This window comes from Hordeum vulgare, chromosome 5H (assembly GCF_904849725.1).
Source record: "Hordeum vulgare subsp. vulgare chromosome 5H, MorexV3_pseudomolecules_assembly, whole genome shotgun sequence".
Lineage (NCBI taxonomy): Eukaryota > Viridiplantae > Streptophyta > Magnoliopsida > Poales > Poaceae > Hordeum > Hordeum vulgare.
The window spans coordinates 581,505,114-581,517,194 of record NC_058522.1 but is presented as its reverse complement, the minus strand read 5'-3'; positions in this window follow the sequence as shown (position 1 = coordinate 581,517,194).

Here is a 12,081-nt window from a genome sequence, read left to right as displayed (position 1 = left end):
ACAATAGTAGAAAAGACGCAGCAAGGTGGTCCAATCCTATAGTAAACGACAAGCTATAAAGTTATCTTATATAAAGCAAAGTGTTATCTAGGACACATGGAAATTGTCATCTACTCACATTCATCACGTTTAGTTGATTCACGTTCGTTACTTTGATAATTTCATATGTTGATGGACGAGTGCTTTGATGTTGTTCTTACTTGAACAAGCAACCCACTGATGATTACTCCCTCTCCCAAGCATCCGCAATTATGAAAGAAGAATTAAGATAAATCTAACCATAGCATGAAACATATGGATCCAAATCAGCCCCTTACGAAATAACACATAAAATAGGGTTCAAGCTTCTATCACTCTAGCAACCCATCATCTACTTATTACTCCACAATGCCTTCACTAAGGCCCAAATACTCTGAAGTGTCATGTGGTCGATGTTCACATGATACCACTAAAGAATGCAACAACATACATATTCGAAATATCAAACGGATACCAACTTCACATGATTACTTATAACAAGACTTCTCCCATGTCCTCAAGAACGAAAGTAACTACTCACAAAGCATGTTCATGTTCAAGATCAGAGGAGTATTGAATATCATTAAGGATATGAACATATAATGTTCCACAAAATATACCAACTAGCATCAACTACAAGATGTAATCAACACTACTAGCAACCCACACGTACCAATCTGAGATTTTGGGACAAAGATTGAATATAAGAGATGAACTAGGGTTTGAGATGAGATGGTGATGGTGAAGATGCTGATCAAAATTGGTCCTCCCACGAAGGAGGAAGCATTAGTGATGATGATGACTTCGGTTTCACCCTCTCGAAGGGAAGTTTCCCCGGCGGTCGATGCGCTCGAGAACAAAAATCTTCTTGCCCAAAGTTCCGCCTCGAAACAGGGACACTTTGTCCTAAAAATATTCTTACAGTTTTTCTAGCTCAAAACCCTTCATATAGCAAAAGATGGGCACTCGAGACCGTCTAAGGGACCCAGAAGGCATCAAGGCGCCCAGGGGTGTTCACGCCGTGTTACTTGTGGGAAGCTGGTGGGCCCCCTCTAGTACTATTTTTATTTAATATTCATTATATATTCAATAAAAAAAATCGTGAATTTTGTGATCATTTTGAGTCTAGAAATTTTTCAGTTTCTCCATAGCCTTTCACGTCGAGATTTCAGCTATCGGTAATTTCCCTCTTTCTATATACTTTGTAATATAAGGGAGAAAATGTATAAAAATTGCATCATAAAATGAATAATGTCAAAAAACATAATAAATAGCAATAGAAAATCATGATCCAAAATGAACATATCAACTCCCTCAAACTTAGACCTAGTTTCTCCTCAAGCGAAAGCCGGACTTGATAATAATTGTGAGCTTTGATTAGCAGATTAAGCAACAGTTGTATGTGCAAGTTAACTCAACAAAGAAACCAAGCAAGAAATCTAGCTCAACGAAGCATCCAAGCAAGCTAGTAGCTTAATTGCCCAACAGTTGTACTAGCACATGCACGACTAGTCGGAAGAGCAACTCCAACAGACCAACCAAAACGGATGGCGTTTTTTTCCGCTTTTTGTCCGTTTGTGTCGGCCGCCCGTCCTATTTTAGATTTGGGTCAGCAGTGCGCCCAATGCGTCGATCCATTCATGTTCGCACATAATTTTTTTAAAAAGGCCCGCGGCCATAGATCATGCGAGCGGCCATGTCTCATGCCAGTACCATGCCAGCGCCAGCATACAATGCCGGCTTCAAAATATATCACCACACAGTTCATGTTGGCACACTCGCCAGCGGCCGGCACACATGCTAGCACGCAAAAAGGTGGGAATTGAGTTCGACCACGCCGTCGCGTCCCCCGTGGTCATGCCAGCACACCTGCTGGCATACAAAAAAAGGATGGCGCTCGCCGCCATAGATCACTCGTCGTCGAACTTGAGCATGTCGACCTGCATCTTCTCGAACCACGGCCTCTTCCTTGGTGCGAGAGTGATGAAGAGATGATGTATATACTTCTCGCACCTCGTTGTTACCCCCAAGTGGAATGTTGAGATGTAGTCAGCAGCAAGTTTTTCCTCACACGAAGACTGTGAGGTTTATCGAACCAGGAGGACTCTTAGGATCAACAAGTAGGTGTCTTCCATCCTGGCGCTAGCAGAAGACATGAACCTGCACACACAACAAATAACTTTGCTCCCAACAAGTACAGAGAGGTTGTCAATCTCTCTGGCCTTGTAGTTTGCAAAGGATCAAAACACAAGCGGGATGGAAATTGTGATTGCAACGGGAAAGTAAATGAAAGCGGTAAATGACGGAGGTGTAAACAATGATGGTGATATGGACCCGAGTCACATGATGTTCACTAGTGATGTCTCTCTCCCAAAAGACGGTAAATAACTATGCTTGGGTAAACAAATCACAGTAGGGCAACTGACAAAATTATGAACGCACCGCAATGCTAATTATGTCACTTGATAGTTAGAGGTTCAATAGTAATGGGCAGTACGCCAAGACAAGCTGACTATTTATTCATCAGCATCTACTTACTAATCATCCACCTTGAGATATCTATCCAGAACATCTCTCCGATATTAAGTTGCGAGCCCCACCCAAAGTGTAAACTCAAAGCAACGGACAACTGCATTACCAAACTATGCGTAAGGTAAACAATCCTTGCAACCATGGTCACAAGCACCGTTGTTTTCTCCCTGGTGGCAACAGCACATCCCCTAGTCTCATGTTTCTATCACTCAAGCTAGACATCGAGGGTCATGAACCCTCAATCATGCATAGTGCTCCCTCTTGGAGTTACAATCTACTACTCGGCCAAAGCAATAAATAGCAACGGAGAACATGCATGATTCACTAAAGAACATAATATAAAAGGGTAATCAAATATATAAATCATAACAATCTAAACATATATAATCTCATAATCCATCGGATCCCAACAAACCGAGCATAGAAATAGCAAGAGAATTACATAGATGCCTTGATCATGTAGGGCAGCTCACAAGGACTAACCATTGAAGCACAAGATTGGAGAGAATACATCACATAGCTACTGGTCATGGACTCATAGTCCAAGGAGGACTACTCACGGCATGTCCGGGAAGCGTCCATGGCGGTGGAGAAGCTCCCAGAGGTCAATCCTCCCTCCGACAGGGTGCCGGGAAGAGGTCTCACGCTCCTAATCTCGGACGTGTTGTGGTGGCGGAACGATGGAGAAATCCGCGATTCTGAAAGTTGTGGAAGGGTTTCCTCTCGGGACTCTAAATATAGGCCAAAGAAGGGCACCAGAGGTGGTGGGCCCACCCAGGCGGCCTGCTGGCGCAGCCTAGGGCCTGGTCGCGCCAGCAGGTTGCCTGGGCAGCCCTTGGCCCTGTGGCTCATCTTCGGTGATCCGGAAGATTCTGTTCCTCTGATTTTTTATATATTTTTCCTGGAATTTTTCGAGCTTCGGAAAATTGGGTAAAAGCCCCTGCAAAATAGACATCAGCACACAGAAACTAGCACTGGGTGCACTCAGTTCATAGGTTAGTCCAAATATGTGTAAAATGATATAAAAGTGTAGCAAAACATATAACAATGTCACCCAAAAGATCATGGAACAAACATAAATTATAGATACGTTTGGGACGTATCAACACCCCCAAGCTTAATTTTTGCTCGTCCGCGAGTAGATAAATGATAACACAATAATTTATGTGGTGACATGCTAAAACACATATAAGAACTTCAAAGTAAAGCAAGTGAGATATGCAATTCAAGTTAAGACAATAACAAGCAAGAGTCTATATCTAGTATTGAAGTTAGCAAAGTAAGAACATAAAGGTGCAAGAGCTCTTGCTGTCCGTGAATCGAATGTCTCCAAATGGTGTTTGCGTGCAAGAAGTGGGAGATGGGTTGAGATCATAAAAAATATTTTTTTTTAATTGAGAACTCAATCTACTAAAATTTCACACTTGGTCTCCTTCGGAATCTTATTTTGACTCATCCCCAGACCACTAGTCAGGCACAAGTCAAAATGATCCTCTCCCTTTCGATTTGAGCACTCATGCAATGGATGAGCGTAAGCAAGATATGTTGGCACTTAGGATGGAAAATAGAATAATGATAGGGAAGGAAGACAAAAAGGTGTGATAGGCTCACATCAATGAGGACAACCATAGGCGAGAGAAAGCCAAATGATAGATATGATGTGAGGAGTAGGGATTGCCATGTAAAGGATGCACATATGAGCTAAGGTAAGCTCTCCAATGGAACAAGTGGGGGTGCATCCAACTTGTTTGCTCATGAAGACCTAGAGCTCATTTGAGGAGGTTCACCATTGGAATATGCAAACCAAGTTCTATAGTGTAAGGGTCCCCACATAGTTATGCATGAATGATAATCTCTATGTAGTACCAATATAGCAATGGAGTGCGAGTGTGGATCTTCAAAAGGAATAGTAGTGTTGCCCCTTCTCTCTTTTTATTTCTTTTTATTTATTTTTCTTTTTTCTCTTTTTTGTGGCCTCTTTGGATCTTTCTTTTTATCTCTCATTTGTCCTCTTTGGGATCTTTTCCTAACGTAAGGGCAACACTCTATTTTTACATGAATAGAAAGAAGATCATCACACTTTATAAGAAGTACTCAACATAAAGACAAGTGAAAACTATCATGATGTATGCAAATGTATGCCTCTGCCACTGTAGCAGGATATGCAATGATACTAGTGTTGGGGAACATAGCATAAATTCAAAATTTTCCTACGCCATATTCAGATCTTCCTATGGAGAGACCAGCAACGAGAGAGGGGTGAGTGCATCTTCATACCTTTGAAGATCGCTAAGCAGAAGCGTTGCTAGAATGCGGTTGATAGAGTCGTACTCGCGGTGATTCAGATCGCGGTGTGATTCCGATCTAGTGTCGAACCACGGCACCTCCGCGCTCAACACACGTGCAGCCCGATGACGTCTCCCGCGCCTTGATCCAGCAAGGAGGAGGGAGAGGTTGGGGAAGATCTCCGCCAGCACGTCGGCGTGGTGTCGATGGAGAGATGAGGTCTCCTGGCAGGGCTTCGCCAAGCACCGTCGGAGAGGAGGAAGAAGGGGGGCAGGACTGCGCCGAGGGAGAGGGAAAACCGTGTCTCCAAAAGCCCAAAAGTGCCCTATATATAGGAGGAGGGGAGGGGGGTGCCACCCCTAGGGTTCCCACCCTAGGTAGAGCCGCAGCCCCCCAGATGGGAGGTGTGGCGGCCAGGGGAAGGGGGAGGGGTGGTGCACCCCTAGGTGGGCCTTAGGCCCACCAGCGCCTAGGGTTTCCCCCCCCTCTCCACCTCATGCGCCTTGGGCTGAGTGTGGGGGGCACATCAGCCCACCTAGGGGCTGGTTCCCTCCCGCACTTGGCCCATCTAGCCTCCCGGGGTCGTTGCCCCCATCCGGTGGTCCCGGTGGTCCCGGTACGTTACCGGTGACGCCCGAAACACTTCCGGTGTCCGAAATCATCCGTCCTATATATCAATCTTTACCTCCGGACCATTCCGGAGCTCCTCGTGACGTCCGGGATATCATCCGGGACTCCGAACAACTTTCGATAACCTCGTATAACAATTCCCTATAACCCTAGCGTCATCGAACCTTAAGTGTGTAGACCCTACGGGTTCGGGAGACAGGCAGACATGACCGAGACACCTCTCCGGCCAATAACCATCAGCGGGGTCTCGATACCCATGGTGGCTCCCACTTTCTCCACGATGATCTCATCGGATGAACCACGATGTCAGGGATTCAATCAATCCCGTATACAATTCCCTTTGTCTGTCGGTATAGAACTTGCCCGAGATTCGATCGTCGGTATACCTATACCTTGTTCAATCTCATTACCGGTAAGTCCCTTTACTCGTTCCGTAGCACGTCATCGTGTGACTAACTCCTTAATTAGTCACATTGAGCTCATGATGATGTTCTATCGAGTGGGCCCAGAGATACCTCTCCGTCACGCGGAGTGACAAATCCCGATCTTGATTCGTACCAACCCAACAAACACTTTCAGAGGTACCCGAAGTGCACCTTTATAGTCACCCAGTTATGTTGTGATGTTTGATACACCCAAAGCACTCCTACGGCATCCGGGAGTTGCACAATCTCACGGTCGAAGGAAAAAACACTTGACATTAGAAAAGCTTTAGCATACGAACAATATGATCTAGTGCTACGCTTAGGATTGGGTCTTGTCCATCACATCATTCTCCCAATGATGTGATCCCGTTATCAATGACATCTAATGCCCATGACCAGGAAACCATGATCATCTATTGACTAACGAGCTAGCCAACTAGAGGCTTGCTAGGGACACATTGTGATCTATTTATTCACACATGTATTACTGTTTCCTGTTAATACAATTATAGCATGAACAATAGACGATTATCATGAACAAGGAAATATGATAATAACCATTTTATTATTGCCTCTAGGGCATATTTCCAACAATCTCCCACTTGCACTAGAGTCAATAATCTAGTTACATTGTGATGTATCGAACACCCATAGCATTATGGTGTTGATCATGTTTTGCTCGTGGAAGAGGTTTAGTCAACGAGTCTGCAACATTCAGATCCGTGTGTACTTTACAAATCTCTATTACTCCACTCTGGACATGGTCCTGGATGGAGTTGTAGCGGTGTTTGATGTGCTTGGTCTTCCGGTGAAACCTGGGCTCCTTGGCAATGGCAATGGCCCCAGTGTTATCACAGAAGAGTGTCATCGGACCCGACGCGCTTGGAACCACTCCAAGGTCGGTGATGAGCTCCTTCATCCGAATTCCTTCATGAGCCGCTTCTGAAGGAGCTATGTACTCCGCTTCACATGTAGATGCTGTCACGACTTCTTGCTTGCTGCTGCACCAGCTCACTGCCCCACCATTCAAAACATATACGTATCCGGTTTGTGACTTAGAGTCATCCGGATCTGTGTCGAAGCTAGCATCGACATAACCCTTTACGACGAGCTCTTCGTCACCTCCATAAACGAGAAACATCTCCTTAGTCCTCTTCAGGTACTTAAGGATATTCTTGATCGTTGTCCAGTGTTCCATACCGGGATCACTTTGGTACCTCCCTACCAAACTTATGGCAAGGTTTATATCAGGTCTAGTACACAGCATGGAATACATTAGAGAGCCTATGGCTAAAGCGTAGGGGACAGTACTCATCTTCTCTCTATCTGCTGCCGTGGTCGGTGACTGAGTCTTACTCAATCTCATACCTTGCAAAACTGGCAAGAACCCTTTCTTTGAGTTTTCCATATTGAACTTCTTCAATATCTTGTCAAGGTATGTACTTTGCGAAAGACCTATGAGGCGTCTCGATCTATCTCTATAGATCTTGATGCCTAATATGTATGCAGCTTCTCCAAGGTCCTTCATTGAAAAACTCTTGTTCAAATAGGCCTTTATGCTCTCCAACATCTCTATGTTGTTCCCCATCAATAATATGTCATCCACATACAGTATGAGGAAAGCTACAGAGCTCCCACTCACTTTCTTGTACAAACAGGCTTCTCCGTAAACCTGTATGAACCCAAACGATTTAATCACCTCATTAAAGCGAATGTTCCAACTTCGAGATGCTTACACCAGCTCATAGATGGAGCGCTGGAGCTTGCACACTTTGTTAGCACCCTTAGTGTTGACAAAACCTTCTGGTTGCATCATATACAACTCTTCCTTAAGGTTCCCGTTAAGGAACGATGTTTTGAGGTCCATTTGCCAAATTTCATAATCATAAAAGGCAGCAATTGCTAACATGATTCAGACTGATTTCAGCTTCGCTACGGGAGAGAAAGTCTCTTCATATTCAATTCCTTGAATTTGTCGAAAACCCTTTGCGACAAGTCGAGCTTTATAAACGGTTACATTACCGTTTGCATCAGTCTTCTTCTTGAAGATCCATTTATTTTCTTTGGCTCGCCGGTCATCGGGCAAGTCCACCAAAGTCCATACTTTGTTCTCATACATGGATCCTATCTCGAATTTCATAGCTTCAAGCCACTTGTTGGAATCCGGGCCCGCCATTGCTTTTTCATAGTTCGAAGATTCACCGTTGTCTAACAACATGATTTCCATCACAGGGTTGCCATACCACTCTGGTGCGGAGCGTGCCCTTGTGGACCTTCGCGGTTCAGTAGTAACTTGATCCGAAGCTTCATGATCATTATCATTAACTTCCTCTTCAGTTGGTGTAGGCGCCACAGGAACAACTTCCCGTGCTGCGCTACTATTCTGTTCGAGAGGGGGTGTAATTACCTCATCAAGTTCTACCTTCCTCCCACTTACTTCTTTCGAGAGAAACTCTTTCTCTAGAAAGGATCCGTTCTTGGCAACAAAGGTTTTACCTTCGGATCTAAGATAGAAGGTATACCCAATAGTTTCCTTAGGGTATCCTATGAATATGCATTTCTCCGCTTTGGGTTCGAGCTTTTCTGGTTGAAGTTTCTTCACATAAGCATCGCAGCCCCAAACTTTAAGAAACGACAACTTAGGCTTCTTGCCAAACCAAAGTTCATACGGTGTCGTCTCAACGGATTTAGACGGTGCCCTATTTAAAGTGAATGCTGCAGTTTCTAATGCATATCCCCAAAATGATAGCGGTAAGTCGATAAGAGACATCATAGATCGTACCATATCTAACAAAGTGCGATTACGACGTTCAAACACTCCGTTGCGTTGCGGTGTGCTAGACGGCTTCAGTTGTGAAACGATTCCACACTTCCTTAGGTGTGTGCCAAACTCGTGACTCAAATATTCTCCTCCATGATCAGATCGTAGACACTTAATTTTTCTATCACGTTGATTCTCGACCTCACTCTGAAATTCCTTGAACTTTTCAAATGTCTCAGATTTTTGCTTCATCAAGTAGATATACCCATACCTACTCAAATCATCGGTGAAAGTGAGAGCCTAACGATAGACACCGTGAGCTTCAACGTTCATTGGACCACACACATCAGTATGTATTATTTCCAATAAGTCGGTCGCTCTCTCCATTATTCCTGAGAATAGAGTCTTAGTCATCTTGCCCATGAGGCACGGTTCGCATGTGTCAAATGATTCAAAGTCAAGAGACTCTAATAGTCCATCAGTATGGAGCTTCTTCATGCGCTTAACACCGATATGACCAAGGCGGCAGTGCCACAAGTATGTGGGACTATCATTATCAACTTTACATCTTTTGGTACTCACACTATGAATATGCGTAACATCACGATCGAGATTCATCAAGAATAAACCATTCACCAACGGAGCATGACCATAAAACATATCACTCATATAAATAGAACAACCATTATTCTCTGACTTAAATGAGTAGCCGTCTCGCATTAAGCAAGACCCTGATACAATATTCATGCTCAAAGCTGGTACGAAATAACAATTATTAAGGTTTAAAACTAATCCCGAAGGTAGATGTAGAGGTAGCGTGCCGACGGCGATCACATCGACCTTGGAGCCATTCCCGACGCGCATCGTCACCTCGTCCTTGGCCAATCTCCGCTTATTCCGCAGTTCCTGCTTTGAGTTGCAAATGTGAGAAACAACACCGGTATCAAATACCTAGGAGCTACTACGAGCGCTGGTAAGGTACACATCAATAACATGTATATCACATATACCTTTAACGTTGTCGGCCTTCTTGTCCGCTAAGTATTTGGGGCAGTTCCGCTTCCAGTGACCCTTTCCCTTGCAATAGAAGCACTCAGTCTCAGGCTTGGGTCCATTCTTTTTCTTCTTCCCGGCATCTGGCTTACCGGGTGTAGCAACGGCTTTGCCGTCTTTCTTGAAGTTCTTCTTACCCTTGCCCTTCTTGAAACTAGTGGTCTTGTTGACCATCAACACTTGATGCTCTTTCTTGATTTCTACTTCTGCAGACTTGAGCATCGAGTACAACTCGGGAATGGTCTTCTCCATCCCTTGCATGTTGTAATTCAGCACAAAACCTTTGTAGCTTGGTGGGAGAGACTGGAGGATTCTGTCAATTATAGCATCATCCGGAAGTTTGACTCCAAGTGAAGTTAGACGACCGTGTAACCCAGACATTTTGAGTATGTGCTCACTGACAGAACTGTTCTCCTCCATCTTACAGCTAAAGAACTTGTCGGAGACTTCATATCTCTCGACACGGGCATGAGCTTGAAAAACTAGCTTCAGCTCTTAGAACATCTCATATGCACCGTGTTGCTCAAAACGCCTTTGGAGCCCCGTTTCTAAACTGTATAACATGCCACACCTAACCAGAGAGTAGTCATCACTCCGCGTTTGCCAGACGTTCAGAATGTCCTGGGCTGCTGCGGGAGCAGGAGGGTCACCTAGCGGCGCATCAAGGACATAAGCCTTTTTAGCTGCTTCAAGGATGAGCTTCAAGTTGCGAACCCAGTCCGCATAGTTGCTACCATCATCTTTCAGCTTGTTTTTCTCTAGGAATGCGTTGAAATTGAGGTTGACGTTGGCCATCTACAATATTTATAAAGACAACTTTTAGACTAAGTTCATGACAATTAAGTTCATTTAATCAAATTAAGTATGAACTCCCACTTAAATCGACATCCCTCTAGTCATCTAAGTGATACATGATCCATGTTGACTAACCCGTGTCCGATCATCACATGAGACGGACTAGTCACCATGGTGAGCAACTTCATGTTGATCGTATTCAACCATACGACTCATGTTCGACCTTTCGGTCTCTTGTATTCGAGGTCATGTATGTACATGCTAAGCTCGTCAAGTCAACCTAGGTGTTTCGCGTGTGTAAATCTGGCTTACACCCGTTGTATGCGAACGTTAGAATCTATCACACCCGATCATCACGTGGTGCTTCGAGACAACGATCCTTCGCAATGGTGCACACTTAGGGGAATACGTTCTCGAATTTTTAAGAGGGGTCATCTTATTGTGCTACCGTCGTTCTAAGCAATAAGATGAAAAACATGATAAACATCACAATGCAGTCATATAGTGACATGATATGGCCATTATCATCTTTGCTCTTTCGATCTCCATCTTCAGGCATCGCATGATCATCATTGTCACCGGAGTGACACCATGATCTCCATCATCATGATCTCCATCATCATGTCTGTTGGGGATATTGCTTATTAAGTGACCCGCCCAATATGGGCCGGGTTACTAGTAAGGCGATTCATCCTTTAGGGCTAGTTGGGCCTCAGCCTGGGCGGTTCAAGGTCGCAGGATGGTTATGATTTATGGAAGGTCTCTGGGTTTTGCAAGACGGCGACTCAGAGACCGCGGTGGTCACGATTTGTAAAGAGGAAGGGACTCTTGTAAACCCTAAAGCCTCGACCTCTATATAAAGGCGAGTTTGAAGGGGGATAGATAGGTTAGAAATCATCGAGTGCTAGGTAAGGCGAGTTACGCCTTTCTTGTAATCGAATCCACATCAATACACGCCAAGCAGGACGTAGGCTATTACCTCCACGCGAGGGGCCGAACCTGGGTAACCCGCCGCGTTCCTCCTGTTCAACCCCTTTGAGTCGCCACCAAAGTGCGATGGTTCCCATACTAAATCCTTTCACGAGGACATCTGCCGTGACAAAACTACGACAGTTGGCGCCCACCGTGGGGCCTACGCACGGTGGAGTTGATTTCTCAAAGGGAGCCCTACCAGGGTTTGGGAGTTATGCGACGGCGCTCATGACCTGGAGCCGACGGGGCATAGCCTACATCGACAACCAACGATGGGGACCTGAAGCGAATTCTCTCGAATCAGGCTACAGGGTCCCCTTCGGCAAGATCAACGTCTTCATCGGCATGATCGGGTCATCTGTTCCTGAGCCGGACATCTCCTCCGACATCGTCGAGCCGGCCAGGTACGTTCATCCAGTCATAACACGGAAGCTGACCCGCCCGGTCTTTGTGGGGTTCACGCAGGGGTCGGAGGAGCCAGAGCACGCGGCGGCTCAGGAGGTCACCCCCGTCAACTTTGACGACGAATCATCCATGGGTGATTCGGATTCCATCCAGTCCCTCCACGGAGACGGTCTCGGAGGCTTGTCATTGGCCATGGATCCGGAA